The sequence below is a fragment of the Bos taurus genome, chromosome 14 (genome assembly GCF_002263795.3).
Source record: "Bos taurus isolate L1 Dominette 01449 registration number 42190680 breed Hereford chromosome 14, ARS-UCD2.0, whole genome shotgun sequence".
Classification (NCBI taxonomy): Eukaryota; Metazoa; Chordata; class Mammalia; order Artiodactyla; family Bovidae; genus Bos; species Bos taurus.
Window position 1 is genome coordinate 45219772 of NC_037341.1, and position 23704 is coordinate 45243475.

General features: G+C 39.1%; 1 protein-coding gene across 2 annotated transcripts in view; it reads right to left on the reverse strand.

Annotated features, from left to right (window-relative positions):
- Positions 1–23704, reverse strand: part of COLEC10 (collectin subfamily member 10) — a 195041-nt gene that overhangs the window by 115110 nt on the left and 56227 nt on the right. The window contains exon 1 of one of the 2 annotated variants that reach the window (XM_059893191.1): positions 18662–18806. The exons of the other annotated variant lie outside the window; for it this stretch is intronic. The gene's annotated coding sequence lies outside the window, so the exon portion shown is untranslated. Of the gene's footprint in view, positions 1–18661; positions 18807–23704 lie in introns of those variants that run through there. 2 annotated transcript variants of the gene reach the window in all.

A 23704-nucleotide genomic window follows, 5' to 3' on the forward strand; every position in this document is an offset into this window, starting at 1 on the left:
AGCATTGGTTACAGGACTAAAAAGGTCAATTTTCATTCCAATTCCAAAGAAAGGCAAAGTCAAAGAATGTTCAAACTACCACACATTATACTCATCTCACATGCTAGCAAAGTAATGCTCAAAATTCTCTAAGCCAGGCTTCAACAGTACATGAACTGAGAACTTCCAGATATTCAAACAGGATTTAGAGAAGGCAGAAGAACCAGAGTTCCAATTGCCAACATCTGCTGGATCATCGAAAAAGCAAGGGCATTCCAGAAAAACATCTACTGCTGTTTTATTGACTATGCCAGCCTTTGACTGTGTGGATCACAACAAACTGTGGAAAATTCTTAAAGAAATGAGAATACCAAACCTCCTAACCTACCTCCTGAGAAATCTGTATGCAGGGCAAGAAGCAATAATTAGAACCAGACATGGAACAACAGACTGGTTCCAAATTGGGAAAGGAGTACATTAAGGCTGAATACTGTCACCCTACATATTTCACTTATATGCAGAGTACATCATACAAAATGCCAGGCTGGATGAAGCACAAGCTGTAATCAAGATTGCTGGGAGAAATATCAATAACCTCAGACATGCAGATGACACCACTCTAATGGAGAAAGTGAAGAGGAACTAAAGAGCCTCTTGATGAAGGTGAAAGAGGAGAGTGAAAAACCTGGCTCACAATTCAGCATTCAAAAAATGAAGATCATGACACCTGGTCCCATCACTTCATGGCAAATAGATGGCGAAACAATGGAATCAATGACAGACTATTTTTTCAGGCTCTGAAATCACTGCAGATGGTGACTGCATTCATGAAATTAAAAGACGCTTGCTCCTTGGAAGAAAAACTATGACCAACCTAGACAGCATATTAAAAAGCAGAGACATTACTTTGCCTACAAAGATCTGTCTAGTCAAAGTCATGTATGAATGTGAGAGTTGGACCATAAGGAACTGATGTTTTGAACTGTGGTACTGGAGAAGACTCTTGAGAGCCCCTTGGACTGCAAGGAGATCAAACCAGTCAATCTTAAAGGAAATCAATTCTGAATATTTTTTGGAAGGATTGATGCTAAAGCTGAAGTTCAATACTTTGGCCACCTGATGCGAAGAACGGATTCATTGGAAAAGACCCTGATGCTGGGAAAGATTGAAGGCAGGAGGAGAAGGGGATGACAGAGGATGAGATGGTTGGATGGCATCACCAACTAGATGGACATGAGTTTGAGTAAGCTCTGGGAGTTGGTGATGGACAGGGAGGCCTGGTGTGCTGCAGTCCATGGGATCTCAGAGTCAGACACGACTGAGCAACTGAACTGAACTGAACTGAAATAGGAGATAAACTTTTATTCTCTAAACAGAAATTTATTGAGTGTCTGCTAAGTTCCATATCCTCAGTGGTGTGCAAATGCTTACCTCAACTCTCAGCAAACCCCAAATTTGTTCAGTTTAAGATTAACATTGTGATAGGGTGAACCCAAGAATAATCTGTGTTTCTTATGAAAAGAGTTTCCTAGCTGTGGGGTAAAGATCAAGACTGTTTACAAAATCTGTGATCTTAAAGATAAAATATTGTGTAAAAAGAAGTCACCTTTCCCTTTCTCTTTTCCTCTCTTCCTTCTTCTTCCCTCCCTTTCTCTTTCTTCCTTCCTTCAGTATTCTTTGAGAGTTTAGTATGCACTAGATTCTATAGTAGAAATCTGAAAACTTTGTATTATGGTGAATACCTCAGACATATTGATAGTTTTGATATTGCTCATAAATCCAGTGATTGTTGAGAAGACAACTTAAATGATCCTGTGAAAGCATAAATTGATCCACCACAGTAAAGCATTAAAGGTTAGTTTCCTAAATTTTAAGGCCTCCAGACTTGTTGTAATATTCTTCTCCATCAGAAAAGATATTATTGAGGATTAATCTCCAATATAAGTATAATATGAATTTATAAATCACGTAGAAGAACTCCTGTAATAATAATATATTGCTTATTAAAAATAATATATTGCTTATTAAAATAACTAACAATAAAGAAATGAGATAAAATAAATGATCTAGTATTTCTTTTTGTACTTCCAAGAATTTCTCTGTGCACACCTCTGGGGTTCTCATACCTTATGTAGAAGACACCTCTTCTATGGGATTTATCTTGACAAAAGAAGAATATATAACTATAAAACATGGGAAAATATTTTCTTTTTACTAGGCCAACATCTTGAGAAATATTTGGCCAATTTTACACTCTGCCATGCCAAATAAGACTTTACCACAGATACAAAATGCAACAAAAATTTCTCAAAAAATGCAGTACATTTTCTTGAGATGTGTTACCTTTTAATTAAGAGCTGCTAAACCCACTTGCCAAATTCAACAGTAAAGCATAATGGTTAAGCACAAAATCTCTGGGGGCCAATTTCCTGGAATCAGATTTCAACACAACCATCATTGGACGTGTTACTTAAACTTTTTATGCCTCTATTTCATTTGTAAAAGGTAGAATGATAGTATGCCTATATCATGAAGTAGTTGTGAGGATTAGATAACTCCCCAGCACACACTATGTGCCCTAGAGTTACTTATTTTTTTTTAAACTAACTTTGATAAAGATAGCACTGAAAAGCTAAGCTTTCTTTACTTCATTTGTGAGTAAGTTGTTAAACTACTTTATAATCATCAAGCAAGAGCCAAAGCACAGCCTTCTTGAAGTGCGTTTAATCCTTAATCCACAGATAAGCAAATCAAAAGTGATTTACCCAACTTCTCAAAGGAATAGAGCAGGAAATCAAAGTCAGATCCCCATTTGTGCTGTGCCTCCTGAATCTGTCCTTTCTATAGGCTTTATTCTAGCTGCCCACAATCTGTTCTTAAGGGGGAAGGGATCTGCATGGGAGGTTCTGAGCCAGTGGTGCCCCCCTCCCTCCCTCGCTTGTCTGTGTTTTATTGAAATGAACCTCAAAGGTGAATTTTAAGGTTGAATGTTGGCAGGAGCATATATCAGGGTATGAAAGGCACTACCCTAAGGAGGCTATTGGAACACTATGTGTGTTTGTATTCAGGAATTCCAAGTTAGTGCTCAATAAGTTTGCTAATTAGATTTTACAAACTGACGCCACTTCTTTTCACTCTTGCTTAATTAGGTAGAAAGGAAGGAAGGAAAAAATGGAGGAAGGCAGGGAGGGAGGAAATGTCGAGTACCTATTATGTGCCAGATATTTAACCATCACAATTCAATGGAGGTGGGCATGGTATAGGAAGAAACTGAGGCTCAGAATGTTGAAGTAACTTTCTCAAGATCACAAAGATATTAAAAGACACAGCCAGGATTTATTATATAGTTGTGTAAGATCATCACACACACATCTGTCTTAATGCCTCCCATGAGACACCCACCATTGCCCAGGCATCCAGTTTTCTGGAAAGATTATCTCCCTGAATAAATGCAAACCTCTGAGCTATCATAGACCCAAAACTCAAGCACAAGCTGAATCTCAGTGACAAAAAATTACTCTTTTGATAATGATTCAGTCAATTTAGCTCTTCCCTGACCCTACAGAATTACATTTACTAGATTACTCATTTTCATGGAAATTATGAAGAATACTAATTCAGAGTAAACTGGGAAAATAGGAAGTTAAGAAGGGGGATGGCATTTGGGACTTTCCAGCCTCCTCAATGAGTTCCCAGAGGCACTCTTTCCCATACCTCTTCTACTCACACTGCTTGCGATTGACTTGAGTCACATTATCATAAAAATATCTTCCCAAAGAGTTCTCAGTTTAAAAAAATTATTGTGTTCCGTAATTCACTTAGAATTCATTGGTTTGCATTTTGAACTGCATTTTCCCATAGGATTAATGGTTTCAGTTTAGCTACCAAAACCTCTCTAACGTATAACATAGCTGAAATGTACTTAGTACCATACTGGTAAAGTGCAAATAATAGACTTGATAAGAAGATTCTTATAATTGCTAAAATTTAATAAATATGATCATAATAATTGCAACCTTGTATCAGGATCTGCATTTAACACAATCTCATGAAAATCTTTGAAGATATACCCCATTTTTATAAAGGAGAAAACTTTCTTGAGCCAGATTAAGTAATTAACAAAAAAACACATAATTACTCAATTTTCAGGATTTGAACTCAGATCTAATACAAATTTGATATTTCCAGTTCCTCAAACTCTCTGAATGTTAATGTAAGAAAAAAAAAAACTGGCATCAAAGGTAAGAAATTCAATTTTGCTTCCAGGTCTGTTGAAAATATGCTTTGGGCAAGTCCTTTGACTTCCCTGGACTTAATTCACTGGTGAGCTGAACAGTTTGGACAACTGGTCTTTAAATTTATCTCGACGATAAATTTCTCATCCCCTCTAAATGCAGCCCTTTTAAAAACTCTTTGTTCCAGAGCTAAAAATTTTAGAAACTTTTCTTCCTAGTCAATCAAAATATATCTCCCAATAATTTCCAAAAATTTTTCTCCTAGAACCATACTGAGTAAACCCATATGCCCTTCTGCATCCATCCAATCAGTACCAGCATTAGGGAACCCAGAAAGGCTATAGTTAAGTGGGTAGAAATGAAACGAAACTATTACAATTGATATTTACTTATTTGATACAGATATATCTGAGTTCAGTAGGAACATAGAGGAACTCTGTATGTCTGTCTGGAATATATTAGTGATGGTGTGGTAGGCTGTATTGAAGTATTAATAGAAATAAAGACTAATATCCTAGGGGCTTAACACAAATTTACTTTTCACTCAAGTAAATTTCAGTGTGGTTTGGTGATATTTCTATGAAACTCTCTCCCAAGTGATAAACTAGGAGCCAGGTTGCTTCCAACTTACAGTTTTGTCATCTTTGATCCTTCACTTATAACTACATAGACAAAAACAGAAAATGGAAAATCATGCATAAAGTTTTGTGGCTAGGGTTGTAAATCACTTTTATCACTTCTGATCACATTTCCCTGACAAGAACTCAGTCACATGGTCCTAGCTCCTTGCAATGCTGACTGGGAAATGTACTCTTTCAGTATTTCCACAGATCAAATTGTTTGGTGCTCAAATTGCATTATGTTTCTTATAAGAACTCAGGGAGTTTACATTGCAGAGTTGCAAATAAGTTAAGATTTGAAAAATGAGCAGGAGTTTTACAGATGATAAATCTGATGGAGGTGTTTGGGTTAAAAAGAAATTCCTGAGCAAAGATCTAGACAGACCCAAAGGAAGAACACAGCAGGTCCAGAGACCAGCATTTGTTACCTAAATATTTATTGGGTCCATATCATCCATCAGTTCCTTTGCTTAGTGCTGTACTTATCTTGGGAAAACTGGATGTCTCAGCAAGAGTTCTGTCTAAGACAAATCCTTGAGTGAAGATTCTGTATTTAGAAAGTGGTTCCCCAAAGCAAAAGTGAACACACGGGAAAGTGAAACAGAAAAGGAAGAGAAAAAAAAAAAAGAAAAGGAAGAGAAGCCAGTATGAGGTTGCATCTTCTAATTGGCTACTGATACAAGCAACATGTCACTTGAGCCTGAGGCTTGAAGACTTATGTGTCTCATAACTGCTCTAAGAAGATTTGAAGTTGTGCACAAAAGATGTCCAATAGCATCCTCTTCCAGCACCATCCACCTCTTATATTACTCAGATTCACTTTCGCCTTCCATTAGTCCAATCCAGGACAAAATTCCATTTCAAAGGTAGTTAGTTATTAAAAGTAGATTAAGGGTACAACTCCAGTTCCTGCTATTGTAACTGGTACCAGAGCACATGATTTTAATTCATTCTCTTACTCATATACTATCTGTTATGGGCTGAATGCTTACGTCCCCCCAAAACGTATGCACTGAATCTCTAGCCCTCAATGTGACTACATTTGGAGATAAGGCCTCTACAAGTAAGGTTAAATGAAGTCACAGGGTTAGGCCCTAATCTAGTAGGATTATAATTAAGAGAAACCAAGGAGCTTGCTCTCTCCCCCTCTTTCATCACCTGCACCAAGGAAAGGCCAGGTGAGCACACAATGAGAAGGAAACCATCTACAAGCCAGGAGGACAGCTTTCACCAGGAACACATGGACCACCACCTTGATCCTGAATTTCGCAGCTTCTAGAACTGAGAGAAACAGATTTCTGGTGTTTAAGTCATTTAGTCTCTGGATTTGATTATAGCAGCCTGAGAAAACTGACACAAGCTATTCCAAATCCTGAAAGATCATGCTGTGAAAGTGCTGAACTCAATATGCCAGCAAATTTGGAAAACTCAGCAGTGGCCACAGAACTGGAAAAGGTCAGTTTTCATTCCAATCCCAAAGAAAGGCAATGCCAAAGAATGCTCAAACTACCACACAATTGCACTCATCTCATATGATAGTAAAGTAATGCTCAAAATTCTCCAAGCCAGGCTTCAGCAATATGTGAACCGTGAACTTCCTGATGCTCAAGCTGGTTTCAGAAAAGGCAGAGGAACCAGAGATCAAAGAGCCAACATCTGCTGGATCATGGAAGAAGCAAGAGAGTTCCAGAAAAACATCTATTTCTGGTTTATTGACTATGCCAAAGCCTTTGACTCTGTGGATCACAATCAACTGTGGAAAATTCTGAAAGAGATGGGAATACCAGACCACCTGATCTGCCTCTTAAGAAATCTGTATGCAGGTCAGGAAGCAACAGTTAGAACTGGACATGGAACAACAGATTGGTTCCAAATAGGAAAAGGAGTACGTCAAGGCTGTATATTGTCACCCTGTTTATTTAACTTCTATGCAGAGTACATCATGAGAAACGCTGGGCTGGAAGAAACACACACTGGAATCAAGATTGCCAGGAGAAATATCAATAACCTCAGATATGCAGATGACACCACCCTTATGGCAGAAAGTGAAGAGGAACTAAAAAGCCTCTTGATGAAAGTGAAAGTGGAGAGTGAAAAAGTTGGCTTAAAGCTCAACATTCAGAAAACGAAGATCATGGCATCCCGTCCCATCACTTCATGGGAAATAGATGGGGAAACAGTGGAAACAGTGTCAGACTTTATTTTCCTGGGTGCCAAAATCACTGCAGATGGTGACTGCAGCCATGAAATTAAAAGACGCTTACTCCTTGGAAGGAAAGTTATGACCAACCTAGATAGCATATTCAAAAGCAGAGACATTACTTTGCAAAAAAAAAAGGTCCATCTGGTCAAGGCTATGGTTTTTTCTGTGGTCATGTATGGATGTGAGAGTTTGACTGTGAAGAAGGCTGAGCGCTGAAGAATTGATACTTTTGAACTGTGGTGTTGGAGAAGACTCTTGAGAGTCCCTTGGACTGCAAGGAGATCCAACCAGTCCATTCTGAAGGAGATCAGCCCTGGGATTTCTTTGGAAGGAATGATGCTAAAGCTGAAACTCCAGTACTTTGGCCACCTCATGTGAAGAGTTGACTCATTGGAAAAGACTCTGATGCTGGGAGGGATTGAGGGCAAGAGGAGAAGGGGACGACAGAGGATGAGATGGCTGGATGGCATCACAGACTCAATGGACGTGAGTCTGAGTGAACTCCGGGAGTTGGTGTTGGACAGGGAGGCCTGGCGTGATTCATGGGTCGCAAAGAGTCGGACACGACTGAGCGACTGATCTGATCTGTTCTGATCTGATCCATTGAATATTTTCCTCGCCGGTTTTTGGTTGGTCTAGTGGTCTTCCATAGGAGTCAAGGTTGCTTGCCTAATGATACAGTCTAGACCTTCACTGCTGAGGACTTAGGACTCATGCCTTTGTTAGGTCATGGCCTGACATGACATACACTGGCCCATTCATCATAATCAGTGGATACAGAACCCCAAGTAAATAGTCCGGTTAATAAACACTCCAACTTACCTCCTCTGTATAGTAACAATGCTAGCTCCTTATGGAAACTATGATCAGTTACCCACACCAGTGCTATAATCATTTTCTCACTTGCTGGTTCACTAGCATGAAGATTCCAGAGTGACTAAAAGGTTACTCTAGCTTCACAAAGAGTAGAGCTCTTCCTTTTTCCTTTGGAGGTAAATCCTTTAGGAAAATAGTTCCTCAAGTCCATCAGAGTCCGAGCACAAATTTTACATGTGAATTTCAAAAAACAGTGCCTATTTTATGTCAATCTCTTGCTTCTTGGATTCATGTATTTCACCTGTTGCAGACACAGCAGCATCTCTTGATCCTTGGCTCAAATTATTCACTCTATTCTGATGATAATGCTGAAACCCTGAGGGCAATATTACTGAGCTGGCACATTAGTTGAGTGTTTAATAAGCATTTCCACTATTCTAACAGGCTTTTTGATGATTGAATCTAAAATAAGTAGATCCCACAGTTATGATGGTATTTTAAGCATTTTGTAAGCCTTTAATTGTGGTCCTAGTTGTAGCACTGAAGGCATAAAAGGCAAACCCATATCTTTATATACAGTAATTCCAGGAAAAATAAATGATCTCTCCCTCCAGGGTGGAAGAGGTTTGGTGCAATCAATCAGCACCAAGCTGACTGGTTTCACTGAGGGAGGAGCCCATTAATGGTGCTATCCACAAGTTAGAAGCATAGACTAGGGAAAAGTTGGTTGGTATGGGTGAAACACTGGATATATACAGTTCACTTTAGATATGTAGAGTTTGAAGAATGGGTTAGAAGTTTAGATTTATACATTCAGAAGATAATTGGGAATATCAGTATGGAGTTCAAGAGTGAGACCCTGGGCTGAGTAAGGTGGGGAATGAATAGCCTATAGATGGTCTACTCAGAATAAAAACTTCAGTCTCAGAGAGATTGCTATTCATTCCCGTAGTCCTCTCAAGGATAATTCTTGGCAACTGTAAAGGAAAAGGGAGAAGACTGAAACTGAAGCAACTTCAGTCTGTGACACTAGGAAAGGTGATATATTAAGAGGATTCTTGGGATTTTTACTCTTGTTTTCCCTGATCATATAGCTGAAGTTGCTAGAATAGATGGTGGGTATCAATGCTGAACCAGTACTTCATGTGGAAGAAACTATTTCCCTAAGGATCAGAAAAGTTCTCCACACTTACTTTTCCTGTAAATAACAATAACAGCTAACCACTTTTGAGTGCTTAATATATCAGCTATCATTTGAGTCTAGAACTTCTCTAAAAGTAGGCTGCTTGCTGTGATGGGTTATGGTTTGGTTGAACAAATGTTCTGGTTTTCCCAGTAATATTTTCAGTCTCATACTTCAGTAATATTTCAATCACCCAGTAATATTTCAGGGCCCTCCTTCCAGGTAGCTCAAATGGTAAAGAATCTGCCTGCAATGCAGAAGACCTGGCTTAAATCCCTGGGTCAGGAAGAAGGGTTAAATCCCTGGAGAAGGGCATGGCAACCCACTCCAGGATTATTGCCTAGAGAATCCCATGGACAGAGGAGCCTGGTGGGCTACAGTCCATGGGGTCACAAAGAGTCGGACACGACTGGGTGACTAACAGACATACCCACATTTCATTTTCTGCCTAGGGTACCAATCCGGGTGCTATTATTAATGTGCCCAATTTCATTCTCAGAAGTGTTGATATCTATATTATCCAGTCCTCCCAGTTATAAATATGATAAGATATCCAGTCCTTCTAGTTGTAAATATGGTAAGATATTGTTCCCTTCAAGGAGGCTAGACAGCTTACCACAGTTGGGAAACCCCAAGTTAGTATTCTCTGGCCTCATCCATTTGTCTTAGTGTGCTCGGCAATGTTACAATTTTTAATGTGTGCAACAATGTGAAAAAGGTAGAGAATCTGGGCAACTTGCTTGGTATTATCATCTCAATTTTAGAGGTAAGGATATGGCTTAAGTGGCACAACCAAGATCAAACTGGAAAAGAGAAGATAAAAATCCAGATCCCTCTAAATGATATCATCTTGCTTTCCAAGCATCCTAAAAAGGACATCCAGTTAATTCATCCTATGCTCAGGGATGCCAATCACATACTCATTCTGTTTATGCTGAAATCATTTTGGGTCAATGATATGAGACTCTATTGGAAAGAGAAATACTTCTTACTTTTTGGAAATAATTGTGCCATTTGGGACCCAACCAAGTATTTCAGACAAGTATTAAAACCAGTGAGCTAGAATCTGATACAGAGTATAATTTATTCTGCATACAATTTACATTTATGTGGTTCCTGACTTTGAATCCTCACATCACACTGAAACACAGCTCTCTTGTCAAGCACAGTTTCAAAGTGACTCAGCAGGTAAAGAATCTGCTTGCATTGCAGGAGATGCAGGTTTGATCCCCAGGTCAGGAAGATTCCCTGGAGTAGGATATGGCAACCTACTCTAGTATTCTTGTTTGTTAAAATCCATGAACAGAGGAGCCTGGTGGGCTATACTCTATGTGATCACAAAGGGTCGGACATGACAGCATCCGTGCACAACTTATTTACAAGTAGTTGAAAAACACAATCTGATAAAGACTTCGACTTCTTCTCTCCATTGTAACTGGTAACACAAAGAGCTTTCCTGAATGTTTATCTATACATTTCAGTCACCAAAATAGTAATGATATTCTCTTTGTAGTAGCAAGAATATTTCTCTTTGCAAAGTGTAAGTTCAATTGGAACGAAGTGAGTGAAGAGAAAATTAAATCACATATGATTATGGAAAGAACTTTCCTGCCCTAACTCATCCAAAGTTACTCAGTTACTAAGTGGAAGAGTAGGGAATTAGAGCCAGATTTCAGTTCAGTTCAGTTCAGTCGCTCAGTTGTGTCCGACTCTTTGCAATCCCATGAATCACAGCACGCCAGGCCTCCCTGTCCATCACCATCTCCCGGAGTTCACCCAAACTGATGTCCATCGAGTCGGTGATGCCATCCAGCCATCTCATTCTCTGTCATCCCCTTCTCCTCCTGCCCCCAATCCCTCCCAGCATCAGGGTCTTTTTCAATTAGTCAACTCTTCACATGAGGTGGCCAAAGTATTGGAGTTTCAGCTTCAGCATCAGTCCTTCCAACGAACAACCAGGACTGATCTCCTTCAGAATGGACTGGTTGGATCTCCTTGCATTCCAAAGGACTCTCAAGAGTCTTCTCCAGCACCACAGTTCACAAGCATCAATTTTTCGTGAAAGAAAGCTCAGCTTTCTTCACAGTCCAACTCTCACATCGATACATGACCACTGGAAAAACCATAGCCTTGACTAGACGGACCTTTGTTGGCAAAGTAATAGCTCTGCTTTTGAATATGCTATCTAGGTTGGTCATAACTTTCCTTCCAAGGAATAAGCGTCTTTTAATTTCATGGCTGCAGTCACCATCTGTAGTGATTTTGGAGCCCCCCAAAATAAAGTCTGACACTGTTTCCACTGTTTCCCCGTCTATTTCCCATGCAGTGATGGGACCAGATGCCATGATCTTCGTTTTCTGAATATTGAGCTTTAAGCCAACTTTTTCACTCTCCTCTTTCACTTTCATCAAGAGGCTTTTTAGTTCCTCTTCACTTTCTGCCATAAGGGTGGTGTCGTCTACATACTGTACTCTTATTGAAATTTGTGCTTTCCTTTCAATGTCCTACTCCTCATTTCCTGGCCAAACTTTTCTACTATGATACTAATTTTTAAAAGCCTCAACTCCATCACCTAATGCATTCTGACTTAAGAGTAACCCCTAGGAAACCTGAGACCCCTGTGCCTCATTCACATGGAAGCTTTTTATTCTCCCTTATTCACTCAGGCTCAGGGTTGACAGGAAGAGCGGGGCTCTCCCCACGATCACAATGATCTGTAGGCCATGACTCTTCCACTCTTTTGTTAACATCTCGTATCCTGTGTGAATTCACCCATGTGAATTTCATGTGAACTTGTCATGGTCTTCACCACTCTCTCTGAATTCATGATTGGCTTCACCACAAAGCCCACTATCTTCCTCTCCACCACATTTCCTGCAATCATTCTTAACAGCCTCAACATTTCTATCTATCCATCACAGTGGTCTATACCCCACCTCAATTACATTCATATGAACATCCTTTCTGCCAAATAACTGGGCCATTTTGGAAACGTCCTATGATTCCAATTCACTTACTCTTAATATACACAATGAACCAGATCTCCATTACTTTCCTTCACCTCTTCTTTTTAAAAATTTTTTTCAGCTGCACCCTTGGGCATGTGGGACCTTAGTACCCAAATCAGAGATTGAACCTGTGCCCTGCACCCCAGCCCAACCACATCTGAAGGCAGAGTCTTAACCCCTGGGCTGCTGGGGAAGTCCCTCCCCTATCACTTTTAAAAACATCCATCACCCTCTTCTGCATTGTGCTCCCTTCCCTGCTTAGATCTCATCTTCAGAAGTGCTCTCACTTCCTTGCAAACACTTTTAAATCACTTTCCCCTCCTCTTTATCTTACTCTGCCATTCTTTGCCGGGTGAAACTCAAGCTTGATTAAACTCAGCTATCCTATTGCTCTGTGCTTGCACCTAAGAGGCTATATGTTGCTGGAAGAAAGGACACAGGTATGCTGATAGACCTCATTTTAATTTATGAACTCTGCAATGCCTGATAATCCTACCACACTTCTCCAGAAAAATTACTTCCCCATTCTCCACTCTAACACTCTTTTCTGATAGCCACCCTTTCCTTCTATCTCATTCTCAGCTGAAAACATTGCAGGATAATTTCCCCCAAAACAATCAGGAAAGAAACAATTTCATCTTCTTCTCTCTGATGCTAGCACTTCCTTCTGTTTGCCTCTTCTTCTTGCCATTGTCTTCTTTCTGTTTTAGTGGATCAGGTATCCTGCTCTCGTAGAAAGCCTTCCCCTTCATTGGTGCTCTGGAGGCCACAATATTCCCTTTCTTTACTGCACATCATTTTCTTCCTCACCACAGGATCATTCGTATTTGCCTACAAATTTGCTGGTAGCTCATGGGCTTTCCTGGTGGTTCAGATGGTAAAGAATCTGCCTATAATGCAGGAGACCTGGGTTCGATCCCTGGGTTGGGAAATTCCTCTGGAGAATGAAATGGCAATCACTCCAATATTCTGGCCTGGAGAATTCCATGGACAGGCAGAGGAACCTAGTGGGTTACAGTCCTTGGGGTCGCAAAGAGTCAGACACAACTAAGCAACTAACTCACTTTCATGCCTTAATACTCATCTTTTAAAAAGACTGCATAATTCTTTTCAGTTTTCATTTTGGTATCTGCTCCATTTTAAAGAACCCTCTATACTCACTGCTTCCCCTTCCTCACATTCTATTTGTTCTTAGTGTGACTGTAACCGAACAGCCATTAACTGAAATAATTTTTTTCAGGGTCACCAACATCTTCCATCTTCCCAAAGTCAATGGCAAATTTTCTGTTCCCCCTTTTCTCAACATCTTAGTGAAGTGAAGTGAAATCGCTCAGTCGTGTCCGACTCTTTGTGACCCTGTGGACTGTAGCCTACCAGGCTTCTCCATCCATGGGATTCCCAGGCAAGAATACTGGGGTGGGTTACCATTTCCTTCTCCAAGAGATCTTCCTGACCCAGGGATCATACCTGGGTCTCCCACATTGGAGGCAGATGCTTTAACCTCTGAGCTACCAGGGAAGCTCCAACATCTCAGTAGGAGTCAACAAATCTGACTAATCTTATCTCTTAATTTCATTTTCAAGGTTTTTGAGACCATATTTATACAGTGTTTTTTCTCCCTTCTTGGGACATTCTTTTTCAATTTCCTTTACTGGCTCCTTCTCTTTTTTCAGATCTATAAATACAGGAAACTCTTAGGGCTCTGTCCTCAGCCTTTGTCTGTTCTCTAGAACACACATCCTGAGGCAATTTTAACTATTCCCATGGCTTCAAATGTCATCTGAATGCCGATTTTCCTCATACAAAGTACTGCAATTAATCTCGATGAATAAACAAATGAATGGCAAAAGGGCAATCATTTCCATAATCTTGTATGTATCTTGTATATGTCTTACTGTGTAACCTTGGGAAAATTACTTAATGCATTTATGCCTCAATTGGTAACATTACTTAATGTCTGGAGCTCTTATGAAAATTAAATGATAATGTACCCAAAGCACTTAGCCTAGTGCCTGACAAACAGGAAGCACTCAATAAATTCGAACACAACAATACATATTAGTTATATCAGGGATGGGCTATTATTTAGAAAACACAATTAAGCCAAACAAAACCAAGTTCTTAAATTTTCATCTCAAGATCATATTTACAAGAATATCACAATCACTTGGCATTTCAGGAACTTCTATTCATGAGCTTTTGTATTTAATTAAACTTTTTTTTCAGCCAAAGTGATGGTTTCATTGCTCCTCCACACATGACCAAAACCAACCTGTCCCCTCTATCACATATAAGAACGGAATCAACTGATGATGCTCATGGCCCATAGTTAACATAAAAAAATTAGTCATAAACTTTGAGTGTCACCATAAAATAAAACTAAACAAAAATATTGATAGGAAACTGCTTTAAAACGGGGAGGGAGGTGGGAGGGGGGTTCAGGATGGGGAACGCATGTACACCTGTGGTGGATTCATGTTGATGAATGGCAAAACCAATACAATATTGTAAAGTAAAAATAATAATAATAAATAAATGATAAATGGTTAAAAAAAAAAAAGAATGGAATCAACTGAATAGACACTTAGGGTAGGTGTTAATTATTAAATACATACATGGGGTTGAAGTCTATCCACAATGGGAATAACTGGAATATTTACTCCCTTTGGGGAATATTAGCAAAAGGAAAACATAACTGATTTCTTTTAAATTCTTACAGTTTTATAGGGATGCAAACAATTTTTACCTACAATGTCTCATTTTATCTGTAAATCAATCGTGTGAGGTGGCAGGAAGACTATAATTTATATCTTATAGTTGAAAACAGTGAGGTTAATTGACTCCCATGGTTTATAATTGGCAAATCCATACCTGGAAAAAAACAGGTCTTGATTGCTAGTCTGCTGAACATTCCAGCACTAGTTCTCAGTGCTTTGCCTCAGTAGATATTGTGATGAACTGATTTTATTATATGAAATAAAACAGGTTGTTTTTCACTTGGTAACACCAACCCCTCTATTTTATTGCCATCCAAAAGATTTCCTTAATACCCCTTGACTGAGAAGCTGCACTTATCTGTGCTTTAGTCTACTGTATATAACTTTAGAAACCATGAAATCTGGTACATTAACATTTGAGAGTTTCCATAAGGCAGAAGACACCCAGACACTCACCAGTTATAAAGCATGACCAATGAAGGAGAAAGGGGCATGACAAAAGCAGAGCCTACAGAGAGATTTCCTTACGAAGCCTAGAGTAGACAGCAGGTTCAGAATCACTCAGAGCCGGGTCTTCATCACCTTGTCATGGCATTTGAAGAAAAACAAACTTTTGAGTGTATTTTCTCAACTAAAACCAAGGACCCTAAAATCTAACTCACAGCATCATCATGAGGATTAGTGCCTAACATATTACTGCTGCTTAATAAGCATTTGTTCCTGCCTCAATTCCCACAAAAACCACTGGTTCATTTGGGTTAAAGACGTCACCCTGCAGGAAGAGGGAAGACCAGTTCCAACTGGGCATTTTATTACCAAGTGCAGCAGAGAGTAATTAAAATCAAATGTGTACCCTTGTTTTGTTCTTTGTTTTGAATGCATTCATCTTGTTTTTGAAAACCGTCAATTACAATGCAGGAAAAAAGCTGTATGAAAGGTATTAGAATGTTTATATTCCTCAGCCTACTGAAAATGTCATTTTAAAAGTAAAAGTTTAAGAAAAATTTGATCGAGTTTAATTTGAAGAAATGAACTCTTAGACAAGTATTGCTTTGATTCTCTCAATGAGATTTTTGCTGATAAATGAACATAATCTCATGTATTATATACAGAGACTCCTTTAAAAATCTGCCATTAGCCTTTCAAAAATGTCATCTTTTACTCATCCACATCACGGTTTTTCTCCCTCAAATAGCCCCTAATTACTAGAAAGGAAAGAAGAAAAAGGACTAGGATATGAACTGTATTACTTTTCAGAATCTAGAAATCTGCTTAAGATGTATTTTCATAATTATAGCTTACACAGATATCCTGGAAGTAAAAGACACTGAGTATTTCTAATTATCTCATAGATTATCAAGTTAGAAGAGAAAATGGCCAAAATACTTAAATGAGCACCTTCTTGTGAGGATCAAACTGATTAAATAACCTTTATGAGCAAAAGAGAATTTCCACATTCACATCATAAATGGGTCTATTAACTTTTAAAAATCTTTTTATTTTGTATTGGGGTATAGTCTTTTAACTTTTAATATTGTTTTGAAGTTTGAACTCTTAAGCTGTAAAAGTTGTAAGTTTTAAAATGGTTTTACTCATAGCACATATAAATTACTTTTTGGTCAGAAAAGATATTTCAGATTTATTTCATAACAATCCAGCCACAGGGTGTTATTTTAGTCCCACTTAGCGGACAGCTAGAAAATGAATATCACAGATATAAGTAATCTGTCCAGGATATACTTCAAATAAGTGGAATGAATAGTTTGAACTTGAGCCTGGGTCTCTTGAGCCTACTTTGCCAGTGCTTTTCACTATTCACTTTGCTTTAGACTTACAAGACTTTGATTTGAGTCCCATATTAGTTGCTTCTGGGCAGTCAACTTTGTGTAAGTCAACTAACTTCTCTGAAGCTCAGGTATCTTTTTATAAATTTAATTTTATTTTTGGAGAAGACTCTTGAGAGTCCCTTGGACTGCAAGGAGATCCAACCAGTCCATTCTGAAGGAGATCAGCCCTGGGATTTCTTTGGAAGGAATGATACTAAAGCTGAAACTCCAGTACTTTGGCCACCTCATGTGAAGAGTTGACTCATTGGAAAAGACTCTGATGCTGGGAGGGTTTGGGGGCAGGAGGAGAAGGGGACGACAGAGGATGAGATGGCTGGATGGCATCACTGACTCAATGGACGTGAGTCTCAGTGAACTCCGGGAGTTGGTGACGGACAGGGAGGCCTGGTGTGCTGCGATTCATGGGGTCGCAAAGAATTGGACATGACTGAGCGACTGATCTGATCTGATTTTTCAATATTGTACAATTGTATTTGTCGATTGCATCTCAATATAGGGATGGTGGGAAACCTCATCTCATTCAGGTTCTTTCTTTATGTCTTCAGTTGTAGATCCTTTCTAGTAGGTTTTGGTCTTTTTCTTAGATGGTTATTCTGCAGATAGTTGTGATCTAGGTGTGCTCCTGAGAGGAGATGAATTCAGTGTCTTTCTATTTTGCCATTTTGTTAATGCAAAAAAAAGAAAAAGAAACAGCAACATACCCTCAGGTATCTTTCTTTTCAGGTGGGTAAAGTAACATCTAATTTCCTTTCAAGGCTTTAGAAAGAGCAAAGGACATAATGAATATTAAAACACTTCACAACAGATTTTAATATTCCCATTAAAAAGTCAAACAGTTATAGAGACTGACTGCCTGGCAAATGGAAATAACAAGACCCCTAGTGAGCCTCAGATATAAATATAGGTCTAAATTCTTATTTTTTCACTTCCTAGCTTTGTACCTGACCCACATTCCTTATTTTCTGAGGATCGCTTTCCTCACTTGTAAAACTGGCATACACAATAAGTGCTGCTCCATGATCTGTGCCCGATTTACTCCCTTTTAAACTGAAATAGTTATTATTCAGGTTTTATTATATTCTGGATATTTGTTTAAAGACAAATTTAATAGCTACTCAGCAAAGGCATACTTGCCTTCTTTGCTAGTGGTGGTGGTTTCGTCACTAATTCGAGTCCGACTCTTGTGACCTCATGGACTATAGCCCTCCAGGCTCCTCTGTCCATGGGATTTTCCAGGCAAGAATCCTGGAGTGGGTTGCCATTTCCTTCTCCAGGGGCTCTTTCTGATCTAGGGATTGAACCTGGGTCTCCTGCATTGCATGCAGATTCTTTGCTGAGCCACCAGGGAAGCCCTTCTTTAGTGTGATCAGATTTCATCTTGTAACTGCAAATCCCACCCTCACATTACAGACAGGTCTATCAGACTGAATAAAATAGAAGTAATTTATACCCTTTTCAGTGGAAAACAAAACACAACAAAAGCCTATCCTGAGATTCAAGCAGATGAGAGGAAGATTTGAGAGAGAAAAGAAAAGATCTGTATGAAAATGAAACTTTGGCCCAGCTGCCAAGCATACGGAGAAACACAGAGGTTTTGATCACTGGGTAAAGAGCAGACTGTGGGGATCCTTTCTGTGTGCAAAACAGTGCACTTGGACCACCTGGGAAGGTGTGAGGCTTAGACACCTGAGCCACAGGAATGACAGTGGCATTGAAAGATCTCAGAGAAGCTTGCTAATGCAAACTAGCTTTCCCTAAAGGCCCTGTTAAAAAGCCACCCATGGTCAAGTTTGAGCATCAAAATATCTATTTGCTTTCCTGGTTTCTGTATTATTTGATTCTCAAATTCCTTCTTGCAAAAGCAGCACATGTCCAAATAAAAATTCTGTAAATACAAGGGCAGCCAAGACTCATATCTTGCCATCACTCCCCCAAACTGCTCTTGAGAGGAACCTGGCACAACCCACCCACGAAATCTCCGGCTGAGACCCTGGCAGAAAACAGACTGCTTCACGCATTAGCAGCCCAGAGTTATTTTGGGTCTGCCACTTACCAGCAATGTGTGCTTGTGGGGGTCACTTAACCTTTCTGGGCTTCTGCTTCTTATCTATAAATCTACGAGGCTGGGCTGAAGACTGAATATCTGTCAGATCCTTCTTGTCCCAGTGTTCTCTGATCCAACTTATGAACCAATAATAAGGATTCCCAAACTAAAACAAAGTCAATGTTGCCTCCAATTTGGAATGCACTGACGTGATGTTACTAGATTTAGTGTATCTGTGGAGAGGGGAAAAAAAAAAAAAACAGTTTACCGGCAGCCTGGGTGAGTCAAAAGGCCAAGCTATTTTTGGTAAAGACCACTAAACAGGCTTGGGCATTTATATGCACTTTCTCAGCAACAGGACACAGGCATCTTGCCCACATTCCAGGGAAAGACCTACCAACACCTTTGCTACAGTCCAGTAGTGAAATAAACGTACTTAGCTGAATAAGGACAACTCACAGTGAATGCTGGTTGTTGTTGTTGTTTTTTTTTTTTTGCAGTCTGCAAGTTGGTTATCTTGTCAAGCTGGTAGTCATCAGGTGGGACTCACAGCTTCAGTAGGGGAGTTAAGAAGCATTTCTGGACTACTTTTTTTTTTCCATTTGCCTATACTAAATTGAATTAAGAAGTCGTCACCTTATAAAGATTCCTGTGGTGAGGGCTAAGAAATACAGTGACCATCGTATATTGAGTTTGGGTGACAACTGTGTAAATGACAGGCCGACAAATGGTCTTTCTAGTACATAAGGATGATTAGGATAAAGAATATGTTTTCCTTTTATCATCAAAACTTTGAACATTTCAGGTAGTGCAGCTCTGATGGAGAGAGCTAACTCCAGGCTGTAAAGTATCATTTACTGATGCTAAGTAACCCGACTGGGTGGTGCATTTGGAAACCGCCAAGAGAATCAATTCTAAAAGTTCTCTTCACCAAGAAAACACTTCCCTTGTATCTATGTGAGCTGATGGATGATAAAACTTATGGTGATTAATTTTTCATAATAAGGTCAGTCAAGTCACAAAGCTATAAACATTCAACCTACACAGGGCTGTCTGTCAGGGATGACTCAGTAAAATTAAAAGGGAAAAAGGTTTATAAGGAAAATGTTTAATGAAAATTAATCAATTTTAAGAAAAAAAAGTGCTAACACCCATAGTTAGCACGTTAATGAGGCAGCAGAATACGGCATTTAGAAGTGAGAATTTGAAAACCAGTGTTGAAATGTGAATTCCAGCTCTGTCTCTTTTATTCACTCTGACACCTTGGGCAAGAGATAGCCTCTGGGAGACTCAGTTTTCCTATCTGTATAATGGTGAGAATCACTGCACCTAATGTGAATATAAATACACATATGATGCAGTCAGCATACAGGCTAATGCATAAGCACTAAGTCAACACTATCAGCATTAATAATCTATTACAAAAGTAAACTTTGAATTATGCTTTGTATAATTATATACTTTGTATCTTTTGCATTAGGTATTGTGTTGTAAAAAGTTAACCAGATTTACCCTCAACTCTGATAAACATGACCCTCTGAAGACACAGGGGCTTGGTCAAGCCATCTTCCAACCACCAGGGAACTGAGAAAAGGAGGTGACACTGAGAAAACAGATGGAAGAAATGTAGAAAGAACAGTCAGGCTGCTAAAGCATTATTTATACTACAGTGTCATTTAGATTCTTGATCTAGGAAAAGAAACTTTAGTCTTGAAATGTTCAGTTGTGTAAGCTAAGGAGTTTCTCTATTTTAGTTGAGCAAGCTTGAGATGTATCTTATGCTACTTACAAAAAAAAAAAAAAAAAAACCAAAAACAAACACCAAACCAATGCCTATTGGATCCTTGCTAAAAATGCAGTTTCCTTGACCTTCCAATCTTCAAGAGTGGTTCTAAGGAATTCAGAATCCTTAATGAAGTCCCCAAGTGATTCTCTTACAAAACCAGTGTTAGGGACTGAATCGTGTATCCCCCAAACTCAGTTATTGAAATCATCACTCCAAAATGGCAACCCACTCCAGTATTCTTGCCTGGAGAATCCCATGGGCAGAGGAGCCTGGCAGGCTATAGTCCTTGGGGTAGCAAGAGTCGGACACGACTTAACGACTAAACCAACCAACCAAACAGTACCTCAGATGACTGTATGTGAAGACAGGGTCTTTAAAGAGGTTTTAAAGTGAAATGAGGCCATTAGGGTGACCTCTTATTCAATACGATTGATGTCCTTATGAAAAGAGATCAGGACAATCAGGACACAAACATACAATGGGGAGACCACGTGAAGACACAGGAGAAGACCGCCACCTACAAGCCACAGAGGCCTCGGGAGAAATCAACTCTGATGATACCTCCATCTGCAATTGGACAAAATAAGCTGCTGCTGTTTAAGCCACCCAATTGGTGGTACTTTCTTACCATAGTCCTAGAAAATGAAGATAATCAGCTGTGGGAAACATCAATTCTGGAACTCCTCGCTCCATGTCAACATCTGGTTTCCAACCTTCCAGGCAAGCAGTCCCGCAGCCTTTGTTTAAATCTCCCTGCAAAGGGAATCCTCAAAATTCTAGTGTTACCCATCTCATCTTGGAACTGCTCAGTGTGAGAAAATCTTCCTTACTTTACACTGAAATTTATGTTATCATAACAGTTAAGCTTTCTAATGATAACACTGGGACACGCAAAGATTCTAAAGCAGTTTCAGAACAGTCAGAGAAAGCATTTTACTTGCTGAAAGTTGAATGCTATGCTTACTACTGACAGTATATTATTTGATTTGAATATTCTAGCTTTTAATTAACTTAGGATATTTGACAAATATTATTTGATTATAACTAGCACTCTCAATTTACTGATCATTCTGGATAAACAGAGTTTATCATAGTTTCTAAAATGAAAATATTATGTGTGAAGTTTTCTTCCCCAAGGCATTTTGGACATCTGAAGTGCAATCAACAAATGATGATAAAGTCTCAATAAGTTTGGCTGCATTGTCCTTTCTAAGGTCATATCCTTTAGCTTCAAAGGAAGTGCTTGCTGCATACAATTTCTACCTGCAGTCCGCAGGCTGCCTATTTCTATAAACCTATAGGTAATATTCCTGTCAGGAAGTAGTATTTTTACTGTTTTATTTAAAATAGTCCTATCAACTGTTTTACTGAAACAATGATTATTTTGGACAGGTTCTGCCCAGTGGAGTTGTTCAAACTGATTCAATTACCTGTGTAATTGACCTCCAAAGCTTTCCCATTTTAAAGAGGATATTTCTCATTTTAAAGCAGACACTGACGGTCAGGCTAAAGTTGAATAAAGGTCCTTTCACTTCAGTTGACTCTACTGAAACTCGTATTAATAGTGTAACAACAGTAATAATAATAACTAACATTTATTAACTGCTTACAGTGATTCTATAGTGGGCTTTATGCATATTGCCTTATTTAATGCAGTTACCCCTTGATAGAGGTTGTATGTGCTATCTGCATTTTACTGATGAATCTCAGAGAAGTTTTATGACTCCAAATCACACACTTCAGTAAGTAGCTGAACTAAGCTTCTTACCAAGCTTGCTTGGCTTTAAGGTCTTGCTCTCATTTACTGTGTGCATTCCACAAAGAAAATACACAGTCTGGGGAAAGAAAAATTTATCCTCTCAACAACATCTGTATAACATCTGTAAAACAGGGATATTAACACTTGCCCCTTGAGACTGTTGTACAGATTAAATATGGATGCAATTTATTTCAGTATCTCACCCTAGTTCTTGGCAGACATTTCTTCAGTGTTTTATAAATGTCAATTTTCTCTTTTTCAGCAACTCTTGCCCATGTGTTTCCAGGGTACCGATCTGGGCCACGTGGGAAAATCTACAACTAGAAGGTACAGCTAATCCTGAGTTTCCTGAGTTTATATCCAAGTGTAAAGGCAAAAGACTGTGATATGAAACAGTTACAAAATAATCTATTTTAATGAGTGCTGAGAGCAGGGGCTTTGTAGTCAGAATGCACTTGATTTGCACTCTGTCTCCACCATTTCCACCCACCATTTGGAAAATGTGGGACTAGTTGCTTTCCCTCTCAAGGTCTGAGCATTCTTGTCTGTAGCACAAGGATCTACCTCACAAGGTTGATATGAGGATTTTAACAACTATTCTTCATTGGTGTTAATTTGTTCCAAGGAGGGCTGTGAGAAATGTGCTTATTGTATCTCACTCAATCCTTACAACAAGGATGAAATGCCCTCTAGTTCACGATTCTCGTGTTGAGATAATCAAGACACAGGGAGGTATATATTTGATGAATGTCACTTGAACAGTGTCATAGCTGGGGTGCTTTTTCAGGCAGTGTGGCTCTATAGCCCATTCTCCTAACATGCTACACAACACTGACTTCTAGATTATAAATGATATATGAGATGTTTCAGAAATATTTCAAATGCTAAAAAACAGTTTATTATAAGTTGTTGTTTACTCACTAAGTCACGCCCACCTCTTTCACAGCCCCATGGAGTGTAACCTGCCAGGCTCCTCTGTCGATGGGATTTCTCAGGCAAGAATACTGGAGTGGGCTGCCATTTTCTTCTCAAGGGGATCTTCCTGACCCAGGGATAGAACCCATGTCTCCTGCATTGGCAGGCAAATTCTTTACCACTGAACCACCAGGTAAGCCCATTAATTTGTAAAAATAAAAACAAACTAATTAAGCAGCTCTTCCTTGGGCTGAAAGGAAAGAATAAAAGGTTGTCCAATTTGTGCGGATAATAATGGCTTTAAGCACAATGAATAGCATTATGCTTTTTTTTTTATTCCCTAAAAGAAAGAAAGCCCCATGTCTATGAAGTTAATGACCTTTCCAGACTTTTTCAAGATTCTTGCTTCTTCATGTCATTTCAAAAGATAACTTCCAATTTGATGACTGTTCCCATTAGCTCTGGGCCACTTGGCTTGCTTTTTCTAACAAAGGTCCACAGATAAATTGTGCGTGGCGGATGTGATTTCCTTGAAGTTCTCAGTGGTCTAATCTGCCTTGATGTGGTTCCTTTCATGGTTTTACATGGCACT